Raw genomic sequence first — 14,735 nt, forward strand, 5'->3', positions numbered from 1 at the left:
CGTATTAGTGATTGCCCGATCGTCGACAAGAAGTTACATTAGTTTAGTTGAGTTGAAGGAATGGCCAAAGAAGAAAGAGGGGTACGAACGAAATGGTAGGAATGAAATGGTATGAACGAAGGGATATGAACGAATTGGTCGGTTTAGGTTCGATTTGGTAAAGAAGAAATGGGTTTAAAAGAAATATGGATTGAATAAAAAGTGCAAACAAGAACCAATACCGATATGGTATCGACCCGTTATTTATAGGCCCTTTGAATTCAATTTAGGTTTGGTGAAGGAAACCTCGACCCACTATCTAACAAGATAGGAACCTCGATATTGTTCGAACGCCACACTACGGGTAGTAATAAGTTCGGGTTCAACAAAGGAAACGGTTGATGCAGCTAGATCGCTAGGAAAGCCAATCGAATCTTTGAATGAAATGGAGAAAAAGTTGCCTCACAATTTTGGCAGCATAACATTAACAAAGAGTCAAAAGTTTTTAAACAAAGAAATGAACTAGCTATTTATAGCATTTAGAAGGCTAGCTAAATAGCCAACTTAAGCTAACTGAACAGCCTTTGTTTTCAGCCTAATTAAGTTAGAAAATTCCAGAATATATTTAGGAAAATTCCTTGAAACTTCTCAGCCATGGAAAACGTCAATGGATAGCCTCTTGAAGCTTCTAGTAGCTGAATAATTATGGAGGAGCTGAAATGAGCTGAATGGGCAAGCTTGAATTCGGCCAAGGGGGTGTACTTCATTAATTGGACAGCCTTGGTTAGCTGAAAAGTGTTGAGCTAATTAAAGGCAACTTGAAGCACCTCAATAGACCTTTAAGTGTGAAACCGAATGTGAGCAGCCTCCCTTGTATGAACACACTAAGCCGAACAGCCTATAGGTGTGAAAGGAATGTTCAGCAAATGTGAAAACATTCAAATTGCTTTGGAGAGCTGACCGGACACTTTGAAAAGAACAAACAGCAGGTTGAGGTGGCTGTTGCAATAACCGAACCATCATGCCTCTTGGAGAAGAGAAAACAGTAGCTATCTAGCTTTAATGACATCCCTGCAATGTACCTGCACCTAAATTAATTCAGCTCATTAATTCAACTTAGACACATTAATTCCAGTAGCTCAAAGACACATTTAAATCATGTAATAAGCTAGGACAAATTAAAAACATGTTGGAACTAAGACACATTAAATTCGGCTGCACTAAATAACAAGAAATAAATTCGTCCTAATTTAGACACTTTAAATTGTTGTAGCATAACACATTAATTTCATGTTCTGATTTTTGGACAAATTAAATACTTTAATATTTGTTGAGCTAAAAGTAACGTGCAATTTATTTAATTAATTAAAAATGCAAAGCTGGAAAAATAAAAAGGAGCTCAATTGAGCTGAAACGAGATATAGGTGCATGAGCTAGTGATGAGCTGGGGGTAAGCTCGTGAGCTAAATTCAAGCTAGGCTAGGACTCGTAAGCTAGACTCGAGCTGGGGAGCTGGACATGAGCTGAATCTGAACTAGTAGCAAGTTGCAAGGTGAACTAGAAGAGTTAATATAAGCTTCCTCATCATGGTGGGTGAGTTTCATCCCAAATTCGAGCTACAAGAGCTGAAATAGAATCTTTGAAAGCCTTAGCTCGAGCTCGGGTGATAGGGCCTTGTGGTAGTGTCAGATGATCTTTACTCGAACTAGCTGAACCATTGGGCGCGCTCGCATCAACTTGTGTATACCACCTTTCATATATTTTGTACAGGATTTCTACTCTAGACGTTGGTATATCCGGAGGTGGTCAAGTTGTTGGCACCATTGTTGGGGAAGTAGCGTCACTATATTAATTTTAATTTTTACATATTAATAGAATAATTAGGAAATTTTTAGGTTATAAATATCATTTTATTTTATTTTTTTCTATTAATCTTTTCTCTTTGGGTTTAGTGTATGACTAGTAGTAGGGGAACACCTATTGAGCCAGTCACAGATCTAGAAAGAATAATCCAAAGGAATCATCGAGAACAATAGCAACAATAGCAACAATAGCAACAACCAATGCGTAATTCGTTACTTGGTGGAGGTAATTTACCCTTACATGAGAATCCATTATTCAACAAGGCTAACAATAACAATTTAGAAGATCCACCACCACCACAACTACCCGAAAATAATCTCATGGCACATAACGAAAGGACTCTGAGGGAATATGCGCTACCGAATCTTGATATTGTTTAAGGGAGTATAACGAGGCCAGTCATCAGGGCCAATAATTTTGAGATCAAGCTAACTACGATCTAGACTATCTAGAATAATTTGCAGTTTCAAGGAACAATGACAGAAGATCCAAGTTAACATCTAAAATGGTTCCTCCAAGTTAACGTCTTCAGTTGTTCCCCTTTCCATTAATTGATAACAGCTTTTCTTGGTTCGATTTGCCAGCACCAAGATCAATCATAACATGGGACGAACTCGCAGGGAAATTCCAACAAAAAGTTCTTCCCCATTAGCTAGACGGACCAGCTCAGAAGGAAAATTTCTATGTTTAAACAATTTGAGGGGAAAAGCTTTCATAAAGCATGGGAGTGTTTTAAGATGTTGATTTAGAAATGTCCACACCACGAATTACCTTAGTGGTTATGACTGCAAATTTTCTATAATGGGTTGTATGCGCATTCAAGGCCAGGATTAGATGAAGCAGCAGGAGGTGCCTTAATGAAAAGAACATATGATGATGCGTACGAACTAATAAAAAATATGGCAATGAACTCGTGCTAGTAGCAAACTGAAAGACACACATATGGCTAGAGACCATCTACGGTCAAAGTTGTCTATGAGGATGACAAATATTAATAGCTAATGGAAAAAATCAATCGAATCGAATCCAAAAATAGTGTATCATCTATATATGGAGGAGACAAACACTTTTCCACTATATTAACAATCCCACCAAGGATATGAACTATAACAACCTGTTTTTAGTGAAATAGTGATAGTGGTTTAGGGACCACAAATCTAATGAGTAAATTATTATTTTATTATTATTTATTGTCTATGGTATGTTATCAGAGTCATAAAAAATTCGTTAATAAATTTTAACATTTGCATGCTTAATTAAGTGAAAAGGACTAAATCGTAAAAGGTGAAAAAGTAGAGTTCTAGTAGCTAAAGGTATCAAATAGCTATGAAACTTTAATATAAGAGGACTTAGATGGTAAATAGACATTTATATAGTTAGCGAATATTCATGGATTGGTTTTATTGAAATTATGAATATTTTTAAAGGTTAAAAATGTAAATAGGTAAATAAAGGTTAAAATAATTAAAACAAAATTCATTCATCTTCCCCAAATGTTGCCTTCACTGAAAATTAAAGGTTAGCAAGCCATATTAGGGTTCCTTCATTCAGCTACTTTTAGTGCTATCATGTAAGTGAATTTTGAGCTCATTTTAATGATTTTTATGTTTTCGGGATCGTTGTAGCATAATCTAGCTAGCCCAGGGACTAATTTGAAAAAATGTTAAAGGTTTAGGGTTTTTCCATGAATGAGTTTGCATGATTCTTGAATTTTAATGAAAGATTATGAGTTCTTGTTGTTAAATAAACAAGTTTTGTAAAGGGATTTTTTATGAAAATGTCATTTAGGGACTTATTTATAAAAATAGAAAAATACATGGTAAATTTGTGAAATGTTTATTTGTATGGATTGATAAAGGTCCTTAGTGCATTCAACTAGCATGAAATGTGGATGACATTGCTTAAATTTCAAATTGCGAGCTTAAGGCCTAAATTGTAAAGAAGTTAAAATATTAGGGGTAAAAGTGTAATTTTGCGAAAGTATGAATTTTGGATTGAATATAATATTATGAGTATTAAATGGATTGAGTTTGCTTAGATCAAGATAAACCTCGTACGGATCTAAATCGAGAAAAAAGCTAAAGACTCAGATTAATTGGTCTTACTTCGACGTTTTTGTCATCGAGGTAAGTTCATTTGTTTAAATAACATTTTAATGTTATTTTGATCCATATTTCATCGTGCTATTTATCATGTAAAAAAATGGTGGAAATCCAATGATGTTATGATGATTATTGAGCCCCATTTGAACCTTAGGAATTTTTAGGATACAAATGACATGTCATTAGGGTTACCACGTTTCGGGTGCTGGTCCTAAATGTTCTACTGATAGCTGAGGTCTAACATTTGTTACAGATACTGAATGGCTTGTGTGAGAAGCATAGCATAGCTTACATTCTGACCATCAACTTGTGTGAGCAGACCTATTTCACAGCTCGTATGAGCAACGATGTAAAGGAAAATGAAAGGTTATATGTTTAACACACTTTGTGTGAGCTTTCCTGCGTATACGATGTTATTCTAAATGGTTCAACGGACATGAAAAGGAAAAGAACAGTAAGTATTTAAATGACTTATGTCATGAATCTATGAAAAAGAGTGTAAAGGAAATGTTTAATGAAAGCATGTTTATGTACATGAAATTGATGTTTTCAAGTGATGTTGTTCATGTATAATTACCTATCTTATGTTAATTCAAGTGAATTATGAGTTGATGCACTAACATGTGTTGTTGATGATGCTTAGGCTTATGCAAAGTTTATGGTTGGATTGTATCATGTTTAAATTTAAAGTTATGTATTGAAATGGTAAGTTATGTTCATGTTTTACAAACTTACTAAGCATTTTATGCTTACGTAGTTTTCTTTCCCATGTTTTATAAATAAGGGAAGGTCGAACGGTTTGGAAGCTCGTCGGAGATCTATCACACTATCCAGCGAATATATTGGTAGTTTTTGATGTTTTGGCCAAGGTTATAATGGCATGTATAGGTGGATTTGTGTTTAATGATCTAGTTGACATGTTTGGCATGTATATGTTATTATGGTTGATGTACTTATGGTACTTTTGATGCCTTGATGGTAGACGTTAATATGGCTAAGTTTTAATGTATAATTAAATGGCCAATATGGTATGTGTTGGAATAGTTTTGATATGGTCAAAATAGGGTAAGCATTGAAATGGTATTGATCTGGATGTGTATGTATGAAATGTGGTAATGTTTCCATGTTTAGGTAAGATATGGTTGAATGCATTTGAGGTGCCTTGTTGGCATATTGGTTGGATGAATTTATGGACTATTGAATTGGTTGTTTCATGCATGAATTGGTATGTTTCTGATGTCTTGAATTTGGGTACAAAATGCTTGTAGGTACATATTTGGGTTGGTGATGGAAATGGCTTGAATTTGGCCAATTTCATGTCCACACGGCCTAATACACGAGTGTGTCTCAGTCGTGTGTAACACACGGCCATGCAACACAGTCGCATGTCCTGTAACACCCCTATCCCGTAACCGTTGTCGGAATAGGAAAGGGGTATTACCAGACTTGTAACTCATGTCAGAACAGTAAAATTTTAAACTTTTTTTTGAAATAAAGATCATTCATTTAGATAAATGCTAAATACAGCCAGGGATAAAATTAAACTTCTATAAGTACACATTCAAAAGATGCCATTTTCGCATGGCTTATATACATTAACCGAATATTATTCCGCTACTAGTCTATTCTATACATGCCATAAAATAATCCAAAACATAGCAGTACCAAACAGTGGATAGTGATAGTGTGACGAGTTGTTGACGATCCCCGAGCAAAGGCCAAATTTGATAATATATAAAACAGAGAAACGTAACAACAGAGTAAGCTTTCAAGGCTTAGTAAGCCTTAAGTAAAACAATTAACTTTGCTGGATTAAATACATTTATAACTTACACAAAATCCAAGTGAAGTCTCGGTGGGCTTAATAAGCCTACACAAGTATATAATACATACCTGGCCAACTTAATGTGCTGAACATCCATAATTGTTGATTTATTACTAAGTCGCTTAAGATTAGGCCTTACACAAATCACGTTTTGAAATGTCAAGATATATCACCATTCGGTCAAATAGATTAAACCCTATGTATGCACATGTAATTCATCTATTTCATCCCAATTTAAGAGTATATACCCCTTCGCATTTAAAAACATCAATGCTACTTTTAGTTTAATCAGTCGAACTAAAACATAACACTATAATCACATTCGATTTCCATATTTGGAAGCACATATTCATGTTTTCATCTTACATAAAAAATTTGATAGAGTCAATACTCATTGAATATAACTTATAACCATCTTATAAGTGATTCCCCAAGTACATTTGTAATACAAATGAAATCGAGTTCACATAGCAAGTAAGTATCACTTACCATATACTTAACCTTTGTACACTTACCGTTTCCATAGTTACCAATTACCAATTCAATCTTTCAATACATCTAACCACTTAATCATATGCACTCATTTCGTGCACATACATAAATGTATATATGTATTTAGGAGCTTAGTTCTTTAGTTCATATTCACATTAATATTTCAAATAATCAAATCATGACAAGTATTAAAGTTTCGTAAACGTATATAAAGGACCAAACATATTCCTTATCATATATACATAAATGACCAAACGCAATCCATACCTTGTATTTGCACATCCTGCCGAATACAACTCAAATTAGTAAATTTTTATGAAACTAATTAAATCCTTATCTTAAAGATATACAAATGGTCTTCGGTTTGAAATAATTCAAGGCACTTAGCCATAGTCTGCTAGGTTTAAAAAAAAAATTCGAATCCAGTTACCAGTACCAAGCCTGCGGGACTTTAAGTCCGGATATATCATCATAGTTAATTCACAAAGTTGTATACACATCAATTCACATACCTTCGATCTTTCCAACACGGAAACACATTAATAAGGTATCACTTCATTCGAACTTATTCGTATCTCAATATAGCTAGCCTCATTTCACAAGAGCCATTAGGCCACATCACGTAGTCAGCGAGTCTTAACCCGGATACTTTCCAAATTCCATGTATATTTAATCAAATGTTACCACATTTCACACAAACTATCACCATTGTAATTCATTAACCTAATTCAAATATAAGCATATAACATGTACCTTAACTTCATGTCATAATATCATTCGATTTTAATACATATTTATATATATATATATATCCCTTTCAATAAACTTCCAACTAAATAAGAAAATACACACATGACTTACATTCTTCTCATGACAACCATTCGGCTAAACAACATATAAGTCACTACACCTTCAATTTATAAAACTATCAACACATATTACATATACATTGCTTACGTTTATAAAATAGCCATTCGGATAACTTGCACACATTTAAATTTTAGCCATTTTGGCCTCACCACCTATATATTTATCTTGTACATCAATTCAGCAATAGCTTATAAGCAACTCAATTAGTTTCATTAATGTTTACAACAAAATCACAGATTCACTACAAGCTGTTTTCTTGAGCAACAATCATTAAATTATTTGTAACTAGAGCTACGAAACTCCAAATGAAGTACCGTAAATTTTCCCCGAAAATAGACTCATATATCTTCTATCCATAAAATTTTCAAGATTTTTGGTTCGGTCAATCAAAACCAGAATTTTCTTAAAGTTTCCCCTATTTCACTGTTTGACTATACTGAACACTCTTCACTACGAATCAAATTTCTCATTGTACAGATTGCAAAATATGTTCTTGTTTATTTCATTTGAAACTAGACTCATTAAGGAGTTTAAGAATATAAATTTTATCTTATAAAAATTTTTGTACTATTTATAATGATTTTCTAAATACAGAACAGGGGATTTCAGATTCATTCCGACACTGTCACACACAACTTTAAATATCTCTCTATAGGAAATTCCTTTGCTTGCACTGTTTATTTTGTAAGAAACTAGACTCATTGAGCTTTGATTACATTTTTTATTCAGTCTCTAATTCCACTCCAACAATTTATGGTGATTTTCAAAAATCACGCTACTGCTGCTGTCCTAAGCAGATTATTACAATTTGCTCTTAAATTTCCAAGTCCAAACACTTAAGAACTTACCATTTGAGTTTAAAACATATCATCATATAAAAGTACTTCTTATTATCACATACAAATCATAATTTAAATATCACTTTTCTAATAACCAATCGGCTAAGGCTCATAGAAGTAACTTATTCCTTATCATTTTACTATAGGTAATTACACCAATTCATAGTCCCATCTTTACCCGTATTCCATATCATTCTTCATTATAACTAAACTTATATGCTAGAAACTTACCTTAAGAGTTGTCGACGACTATAATTCTCTGCTATTCACTTAGTTTTATGTTCCTTTTTCTGACTTTTGTCCTTGATGCTCTTGAGCTAATGATTAACAAATTTACAAATTAAAAAATTCTACCATGACAATTATAGCCGAATAACATAGACTAAGAAATTAATGTACATATAAAACGTATACATATATAATTAGCTCAACCTTCAATAATTCAATTTGCTAATTAAAACATAGAAATTTATAACCAATTCAAAATTCCTTAACAATGGCCGAATATCAAAAGGGCTATCAAAGGACATCACCAACTAACTAACAAGCTTCAATTGTAATTCAAAACTTAAGTTCACATTCGGCCATTATAAGCAAAACAACCATTCAAAACTCACTTCAATTATTTAACAAATAATACTAATGTTTAATACTATCTCCCAATTTAGTATGAGTTACCGAATGAAATTAACTCCTAATTCATGCACTCAAATCACATTCGGCACAAGCAAACTTCATTTCAATTATGCCACTCTTAAACTTATCCATAATACCCTAAGTTCATTTAGTAGCTAGGCAACAATTATACAAAAACAACAAGCATTTAACAACAATGTACTTAACCAATTCCTTAAGCATACATTCGGCAATATATATATATTTATGACTAAAACACTTAGGCCGATTCTAAAACATCCATAAATCTTCATAATAGCACATGTAACTAGCTCAAATCTCAAACCATCTAATATACTATCAAAATATATATAATATTACAACCAATTTACCATTCCTTAATATGACCAAAGGTAAGCTTTACATGAACTTTGAAAATCCTTACAAACATCACTTATTTCTTAAAATTAAAACTCAATTCTACCAATTCAAAACTCCATTCAGCAATTAAACATGAATTACGAGCTTTAAAACAAAATTTCCACATTTCTCTTAAATGGTCGAATGCCTTATGATCACCTAATCTAGAATTAAAATCATGGGTTATCTACCAAATGTCATTAACAACCAAATTTCATAATGAATTTGACAAAAATCACATTACATACCTTTAGAATTAGATCTATGCATATGGCCGATTATTTGAGCTTCACTCCCTTATTCTTTCTTTACCACGGCAATGAAGAAGAAGAATGAACCAAACTTTGTTTTTTTTTTCACCCCAAAATATTTTATTTATCTTTTCTTTATAAATTAAGGCCATATAATATTAATATACTTACTTAAATTCATTTTCTATGCACCCTAATCATTATGGCCGGCCACTACTTCTCAAAATGGGGTATTTGACATGCAAGTCCCCATTTTGAGAATCATGCACTAATTAGTCTTCAAATTAATTCATCACTTTTTTTTTTTTGTTTCTCACATAAGCCCTTTGACTAAAATTCACATTCAACTAACAGAATTTAAGCATCAAAATTTCACACATGCACTATCACACATAGTAGATATGAATTTTAATATTTAATAAATTTTATAACTCGATTTTGTGGTCCCAAAACCACATCTCGACTAGGGTCAAATTAGGGATGTCACATGTCCCTTATAGGTTTCAAAGGTTACAATTCGGGTAGTTACACGACCTCCCACATGGCTTGGCACACGGGCATATGGCTTGGCCACATGACCCAACTCAGAGTGTTACACGGGCACGGGAAAGGGCTGGGACACAACCGTGTGTCTCTGTTTCGATTGTTACATGGCCTGAGACACGGGCATGTGTCTCAATTGTGTGACCCCTGCAGTTCAATTTTTTTCAACCTTTTCTTAAATGTTCCAAATGTTTCTGATTTAGTCCCAAATCGTTTCTAAGGTGTTTCTAAGGCCTTGAAGGCTCGAATAAGGGACGATATACATGTGCTTGTATGATTTATATCATGCTTATGTTCTAGTTTGGAAAAATCTTCTAAATGAGATAAGAATTTCTCGGAACACAAATTCTATTTTGAAGTATAAACTGTCGTCTAAACCAACATGAAAATCTAAACCAGATGTCGACTCAATTTATTTTCGTTTATCGATCAATTCAGCATCACTTTTCTGAGCTTTAGAAATCTATTGCAAAAACGTCGGTCTAGCTTTTAATTTAGCTAAAAATGAACCGCCATCAATCAACATCAACCATGTGTTCAATGCTCGAAAAGCAAACAAAGATTTTCTACTCAAAGCATCAGCAACAACATTAGCCTTTCCCGAATGATAATCGATGATCAAATCATAATTTTTTAATAACTCAAGCCATCTATCCTGTCTCAATTTCAAATCTTTTTATGACATCAAATACTCCAAGGTTTTGTGAACTATGAAGATATGACATTTTTCTCTGTACAAATGGTGTCACCAAATATTTAAACTAAATACAATAGCTACAAGCTCTAAATCGTGAGTTGGATAATTCTTTTCATGTGATTTAAACTATCGAGAAGCATACGCTATCACTTTGCCTTCTTGCATCAAAACATAGCTTAAACCATTTAATGAAGCATCACTATAAATCACGAACTCCTTACTGAACTCTAGCTGAACTAAGACAGATGCCTTGGTTAACAAAACTTTCAACCGATTATGTGAGACCCCTAATCCGTATCTGTCACTAGATTAGGGTTACGGACATTACCAGATAATATACCTCATTCACATACATTTATGCATTCATTATCATAAACCATTAGAAAACATTCACATTGTCCCTTATAAGGTTCTACGAGACCTTAAAACATGCTTAAGAGTGGTTCGGGACTAAACCGATAACATATGAAAATTTTTGAACACTAAGAAAAATTTTGCATTCATAGATCACACGCTCGTGTGAGCAAGCCGTGTGTCTCACACGGTTACTAGACACGCCCGTGTCATAAGCCGTGTAAAAATAGGACAAATATACTGAGTTGCACCACACGGCCGAAGACACCCCCGTGTATCTAACCCGTGTACCCTTCGAAATGACCACACATGCCCATGTGTCAAGGCTGTGTACTGTACACAGCCACCAGACACGCCCGTGTATCTAGGCCGTATGTCTAGGCCGTATAATATGACCGTGTATCACACACGGCTAAGACACGCGCCCGTGTCTCTACCCGTGTGGACAAAAATAGGCCATTTGCAAAGCCAATTTGCCACCCTTTTCTTATAGACACAAAGTAACCAAATTGGTACCATCACAACACATATTTAGGCAGCCAAAACATGCTGATTCAAACATAAATCATGCCAACTATCCACAACCATTTCAACTACTCAATTTCATATTCAAAACATACAAAATCATTGTACCAAAATCATCAAAAACTTACATAACTTCTAAATGAATTTACTCACCTTTCTATCAACCAAATCAAGCTTCTCAAACATACCAAATCATCATCTATAAATTATACCAAAATATACCATTTCTCAAATATTAATATATCAACTAATAACTAACCAAAAGAGCAACAACTTAGCCATACCAACAACCATGATAAACATGCCCAAACACATGATAACTTATAAACATCACATATATCACTTGTCAACATATAAATCAAGACAACTCAAATGGTCATATACATCACCATTACAAGCCAAATCTCATGGCTAATATCATGACTCAAAACATACCAAAATGACACTAGCCTATACATGTTGTATACCATATATACAAAGCTCCAAAAGTACCAACGAGATGATCAATAGTGTGATGACGTTTCCCGATGATCCCTGAGTCTAAACTAGCTTCGATAATCTATAAAACATGGAAAGAACACACAAAGTAAGCTTTAAAAACTTAGTAAGCCATATACAAATAAAGCTATCATATGAACCTTTTCATATCAATTCAAATATGCTAAACATAACTAATCACACACAAGTTCACAAACCTTTCTCATTGAACACATTCAATATCATAATCAAATTCATCATTTACTTCACTTCTCAATACTCATATGAAACTCGTACATACTTGAATCACTTAGCTCATTCAAATATTCTTTCTCAACTTGACTTTGTCTGTTGAACCATTCAAAATCTTTAAGGATACTCAGCAATCACATATAGCTCGTACAATGCCATATCCCAGATATGGTCTTACATGTTATCACATATCGATGCCACTGTCCTAGACAGGGTCTTACATGTAATCGATTAATGATGCCAATGTCCCAAATATGGTCTTATATGTAATCTCAATACAATGCCAATGTCCCAAACATGGTATTACATGTAATCACATCTCGATAACCTAATGTCATGACATCGTATCCTATACTATTCTTAAGGTTCGTATGAGACTTTTGGATGTCGTAACTCTATAGCTTCTTGCTTGTAATGGTTTGTTCAACATTTATATATTTCAATGACAAGTAAACACATATAATTCAATTTAGAGACATTTATTTACATACGAACTTACCTCGTGGTCGGAATAGAGGAACCGGATCGACTATTCGTCAACTTTTGATTTTCCCCGATCTAAATCCATTTTCTTTCTTTCTTGATCCAAATAAATTCAAATTTAACTTATTTAATCACATATTTAATCAATTTCACCCAAAAACACATAACTGGACATTTTACACTTTAGCCCTTAAATTTCATATTTTCACAATTTAGTCCTTATTTCAAAACAACACAAAATATACAAAATTTCATCAAACCCAAGCATGGTCGAATCTTCCTTAGGTCCTTAGCAACCCTTTAATTCCATTTATTCACACTTTTAACCCCACATTTTACACTTTTCACAATTTAATCCTATTTAAGCATTTTCGCTCAAAATCACTTTACAAAACAAGTATATCAAACACCAAGCTTTCATATTTCATCATCAAACATCCAAAAACACATGAATTCATCAATTTGAACTTTCAAAATTATCAACACTTTCAAAAATTGAAGCATGGGCTAGTTAGAACACGGAGCAACGATCATAAAAACATAAAAATCATTAAAAACGAATCAAAACCGTACCTTAATCAAGCTTAACAATGACCGAACCCTAAAAACATGAAAATGGATCCTTCATTCTTTGATATTTGGCCAAGAGAAAGATGATAAATAACCATTTTAACCTTAATTAGAACATTAACAAAACATTTAATGGTTGGTCATTTATGTCAAATTCCACTAATCATGGTCTAATTACATAAGGACCTCACATTTAATAAGCCATAGCAATTAGACACTTTTAACTTATAAAATGCAACTTTTGCATTTTACGAGATTTAGTCATTTTCTCAAATTAAGTATTCAAATGCTAAAATTATTTCACGAAATTTTCACACATACATATTCACATGCTATAAACGCCAAAAATAATATTAAAATAATTTTTTGACCTTGAACTTGTGGTTCCAAAACCACTGTTCTGATTTAGCTAAAACTGGGCTGTTATAGATTAAAACTTTGCTGACACTTCTTAGACCATTCGAACTTGACATCTTTTTGAAGCAGTTTTGTTAATGGCATAGCAATCATTGGAAATCCCTTGACAAATCTTCTATACTATCCATCTCAACCAAGAAAACTTCTCACTTCTGAAACATTTCTCAGAGGTTTCTAGTCCACCACAGCTGAAATTTTACTCAAATCAACTTTAATACTGTCTACTGATACCACATGTCCCAAAAATCCAACTTCTCGAAGCTAAAACTCACATTTGCTAAACTTAGCAAACAATTATTTTTCGTGTAACGTCTGCAAAATAATTCTCAAATGTCGGGCATGCTTGTTCACATCTTGTGAATAGATCAGAATGTCATCAATGAACACAACAACAAATACGTTTAAGTACGGTCTGAATATTCTATTCATCAAGTCTATAAACATAGTAGGTGCATTAGTCAAACCAAATTGCATAACAAGAAACTCATAATGTCCGTACCTGGTTCTGAACACAATTTTTTGGCACATCAGAGTCTTTAACTCGTAACTGATAATAACTAGAACGGAGATCAGTCTTTGAAAATGCTAACGCACCTTTCAACTGATCAAACAAATCATCGATACATGGCAATGGATACTTTTTCTTGATTGTTACTTTGTTGAGCTGTCGGTAATCATCTATACATAATTGCATTGACTCGTCCTTTTTCTTGACAAACAACAGAGGATCACCCTAAGGAGAAAAGGTGGGCTGAGCAAAGCCTAGTCTGTCCACTCTTGTAAATGTGGTTTCAACTCTTTTAATTCTATAGGTGTCATTCTATACAGAGCTATTGATATTAGAGATGTTCTTGACATCAATGCAATAGTAAACTCAACCTCTCTTATCGGTGATAACCCTAGTAATTCTTCTGGAAATATATCTGTGAACTCATACAAAATTGAAATCGATTCTAACTTCAATTCTGAAACCTTGGAATCAAATATATAAGTAAGATACGCATCACAACCTTTTCTAACATCTTTATGTGTTATCATTGTAACACCCCTTACCCGTATTCGACACCGGAACAAGGTTTGAGGCATTACCGGACTTAAACATAACCAATCATACAAAATCGGGCAATAAAATTTCATCCAAATCAAATTCATCTAATCACA

General features: G+C 33.5%; 1 non-coding gene across 1 annotated transcript; it reads right to left on the reverse strand.

Annotated features, from left to right (window-relative positions):
* Positions 1 to 2,505: 2,505 nt before the first annotated feature.
* LOC128294509 (small nucleolar RNA R71) lies at positions 2,506 to 2,611 on the reverse strand. The gene has a single exon (XR_008284818.1). It is a non-coding gene; the product is annotated as a small nucleolar RNA R71 (small nucleolar RNA).
* Positions 2,612 to 14,735: the final 12,124 nt, after the last annotated feature.

This window comes from Gossypium arboreum, chromosome 6 (assembly GCF_025698485.1).
Source record: "Gossypium arboreum isolate Shixiya-1 chromosome 6, ASM2569848v2, whole genome shotgun sequence".
In the NCBI taxonomy this organism is placed as follows: Eukaryota; Viridiplantae; Streptophyta; class Magnoliopsida; order Malvales; family Malvaceae; genus Gossypium; species Gossypium arboreum.